We start from the raw sequence: 4,086 nt of genomic DNA, 5'->3' as shown, positions 1-4,086 counted from the left end.
CCAAGCAAGTCAAATGTATAGTGCTTAAAACAATAGGAAATTCAATGTACGAGCTAGGGGATGCCAACGGGAAAAGAATCGGGGTATACCACGCTAAGGATATATGTACAAAGTAAATGTTATATGTTGCATGTAGACGTTGCACGTTGAGTGTTAAATGTTAAATGTTAACAATGTGTTGTCAAATACCTGACTAATCTCCTACCTCTGACGACATAATTATTTATCTGCATGCTTGGGAATACCTTTCTATAGACGTAGGATTTTTAGCATTTTTGCACCCAGTGATTTTTCTATGCACCCATTTGACCATTTAGTAATTATTAAACCCCTCTTATTTATTTATGCAATTATTTATTTTTTTCTTTATTTTTTTTACCAATTAGCAATAGTCAGCAATCTGTGATATTTTTTTTATTTTAAACCTAGAATTATGAGTGAATTTGTGATATAGTCAGTTAGCAGATACTTAGATATTGATGTTGTGAGTACGTGTCGCAATCACGTGTTGCACATGCCCAGCTATAACTGACTTCGAAGATTTTTTTTTGCCCGGCATTAAGTCGTGGGTCGAGGCCACACATTGGGGTAGAAGAAGGAAGAGATACATAATCGGCCGCGTATGAATTTATTTTACGCACACGCTCCATGGAGCAAGCCCCATCGGCGGATGCGAGCCTGTTACGCTAGCCTCAAGATACATAGATACATATGTCACCGGCAACCGTACTTGTTCTTGCGTTACACCCTTATCGACAAAATGTATCTCAACCAGGTATCTGCGCGCGTTGCGCAACATTAGTGGAAGGAGGCCTACATGTACAGGTATGAATGTGTGCATGCGCAAAAAAAAAACGAAATGCAACTGCAAATGCGTGGGTGTGAATTGAGTGAAAGTGGTAGGAAATTCCGTTTATACACGAATCGGGGTATGCGCACGATCGAGCTGAAGCTCAGAAAATCATTGCAAAAGTTGGATTTAAAGTGCGTGGGCGTGCCGCGGAAAAGTTAAAGCAAAGTATAGTGCCGGTCAAGTGGAAAAAAAGGAAAAAAAACTTAATTTTTTTAATAAAACAAATAAAACAAAAAAAAAAAAATCCCGTAATTTTCGAAAAACGGTTTCAATTCCGTACAATCTGCACAATTGTAAAGTATAACAACGAGAAGCAAAGTCCGTTGGACATCCTGCCACCGGTAAGTACTAATGTACCGTTTATTTAACTAAATTCCTTAAAAGAAAAAAGAATCCTTTTGTGTTTTTTCCTAAAAATTTAAATTCGATAACTGTTTCATTTTCATTTGAGAAAAACATTCATTTTAAAATTAAAGTTTGAAAAAATTTAAAAGCCCATCATCTTTCGATTTTATGTACCCTTCTTGTACTCGTAAGTTGAGCGAAGTTTCCCTTTGGCAATAAATGCAAAAATCATTAAAATAGACCTTGATCTCAAATGACGCAAAAGATTTTTTTTTGCAGATAGTTGAACTTTAGCGATATTATTTTTCGCCACGGTAAAATTATATAACTTATTCCCTCAGTTGACATAAATTAAAATTTAGCCAATTTTTCTTCAACTTAAACCTAATCTAAAGATTTTGTTTGCATTAAACATAAGTGGAAGAGAAAAAAAAATCTCTTTAAAATGCAGTCTAAAATTTAGAAAAAAAAAATTTTGTGAATAGAAAAATAAGTAGGTAGAAAAAAAAATTTTTATTTTTGGAAATTAGAAATTAGTTGAAATAAAATTGGGGTAAAATGAAAGAAAAAAAAAAAATTAAATAAACCCAGGAAAAAAAAATTAAAAAGAAAACAATTTTTGTTAATCTGAATTTGTTTTGAGTTTGAATTTTTGAGTAGCAGAAGTTAATGTAACTTAAAGTAAAAATCCGAATTAAATTAATGGAGTTTTCTTTTCTGGAAATGGTGTCACCCTGTTGGTTTTTCCCAGCTCCCCTATGAGCTTGTTTTTTCTTTTCAAAAAATATTTTCCACCGAATAAGAAAAGGGGTCCATTGACTACGAAGAATAGCCATTTTTGCATCGCGGCAGGTGGCTAGATCAAAAGGTAGACTTTAAGAGGGCAACATGGGGGCAACATTTTTTTACAGAAAAGAAAACGCTATAAAAATAACTTGGAATTAGTTAAAGAGACAAAAGATAATTGATTTGGAAAAAAAAATTTGAAGTTGAAATGAGATTAGTAGGTGAAAACAGGAAGAAAGAACTTTTTCTTTGGTTTGCTTTATCGCATGCATATATGTATGTATGTATGTCCATACTTACTGCAGTATGTGCCAATTGGGATTGGAAAGATAGGGTATGGCTGGGCATACATACATGGGTGCAGGAAGCAATAAAGGAAACAACGAAACACGATATTCAGCCTGTAGACAATTTTTCGTTTTTTTGTGTTTCTTTTATAGATTTTGGGGCAGGACCTAGGAAGGGGCTAAGGCATATACTTACCCGCATTTACAAACATTATTTAAAAGGAGAGTGATTGGAAATTTGGAAACACATTTGTTCCAACGACATATGTAGCGCACTGGATTGCCGTGGAATGTCATAGAGAGCAGGGAAAGAGAGAGAACGAGAGAAAGAGAGAGAAACTTCCAGGCTAGGAAGTGATCGTGGCCTGCCAGCGACATTAACTGCGCGAGAGCAGCGCCCACGCCAACGCCAACGTTCGACAGAGGAAGCCAGGCAACGTCAGCAGCAGTGACAGCATCGCCATCAGCAGCACCAGCAACGTCACCACCACCAAATTCCAAGGAGGGCCGAGGGAACACATTTTTTTATTGTTTGCCGCATATAACCATTTTTTATTTTTATTATAACTATTGGTTAACTTCAAAAATTTTTTTAAAACATCACTATTTCCGTTATTTCTATAAGGATTTCGCTTGTGTTTTTGCTAAGAACATGTAGCTTGCATACTTCTCGTTTTTTTTTTGGTTTTTTTGGTTACACGTAAGCACATTTTGTTGGCCTCTAAGTTAGCCTTCGGGCTTTAAAATTTTTTTTTGATAATTTTTCTTTGTCATTTTTTTTTCCTTTACACACAAATTTCTTTGGTTTTTTTCTTCGCGGTGGTCTAACAATTGTGTCTCCACACACTTTTGTATGCCAGCAACTTTTTTTTCGTAAGCAAATTTTTATTGCACTCACATACTTTTTGTGTGATTTTTTTCTTTTCCTTTTGTGTTTTTTTTTTTCGGCCGCATAATTTTGTGACCCACTCGACGCCCGCTACCGCGGTGAGTGAGCGTGGAGTCAGTTGCAAAATTCCATTGAACCTTACTTAGGCAATGAACGTATGGTATTTGTACGAATAGGAAGAGACGTATGCATGTAAACTTTTCCTCCCTCACAGGTCCCCCACGGCTTGAAGGCGCCTACAATGCTGATGTGCTGAGATCAGGTGAGTGAGAAAACGAAGAAAACAAAGAAAAAAAAACAAAAAAATCTATCATATGCTCCTCGTTACATACATACGTATGCAAGCATTGACCTATATATATGCCTGTGTACATAATGCCTTAGCCTAGGTCAGGAATTTGCATTAATTTTAGCTGCTTTGGCTACTTTATTTTATATATATATACATACCGATAGATCTTTCTGCGGTTTATTAGAAGGAAAGATATGAAAAATGATTTTTTTGTAGAAGCAAAGTATCTTCCTAATACGGAATACATTAGGGGGTGACGAGTTATACACAGCCTTCAATATCGTTCACATAATTTTGTTTGAATTCGACTATTTTTTTTTGTTTTTTGCTTCCAACTGGATTATTCTTTTTGAATTAGGGTTGACAAGTTATTTGAAGATGTCAAGCTCTTGTTTAAATAGCTATATTGTATTGCTAAATAGAATTGTTAAAATACTTTATTAGCCTTTTTTGCGATAATTTTCTTCTCACACCTAGATTTAAGACTAGTGGTTAGGTTATCATCTCTTTAGTTTGTTAGCGACTGTAAAATTGAATAAAATAATGTTTATAACGTTGACAAATTTGAAAGGTTGAAGCTAAATTTATTTCAGTAATGGAAGGCTAACTTTTCAACTCTTTGGTGTGGGTGTTG

The 4,086-nt window shown here is 35.1% G+C and overlaps 1 long non-coding RNA gene across 1 annotated transcript; it reads left to right on the top strand.

Moving 5' to 3' along the window:
• The first annotated feature begins 380 nt into the window (after positions 1-380).
• On the top strand, positions 381-3,343 carry LOC137254613 (uncharacterized). Its single transcript, XR_010954045.1, has 2 exons — positions 381-1,194; positions 2,425-3,343. It is a non-coding gene; the product is annotated as an uncharacterized lncRNA (long non-coding RNA).
• The last annotated feature ends 743 nt before the right edge of the window (positions 3,344-4,086 follow it).

Source organism: Eurosta solidaginis, chromosome 5, assembly GCF_040869045.1.
Source record: "Eurosta solidaginis isolate ZX-2024a chromosome 5, ASM4086904v1, whole genome shotgun sequence".
Taxonomy (NCBI): Eukaryota; Metazoa; Arthropoda; class Insecta; order Diptera; family Tephritidae; genus Eurosta; species Eurosta solidaginis.
The sequence above is the reverse complement of the archived record's forward strand: the minus strand, read 5'-3'. Positions and strand labels throughout refer to the sequence as shown.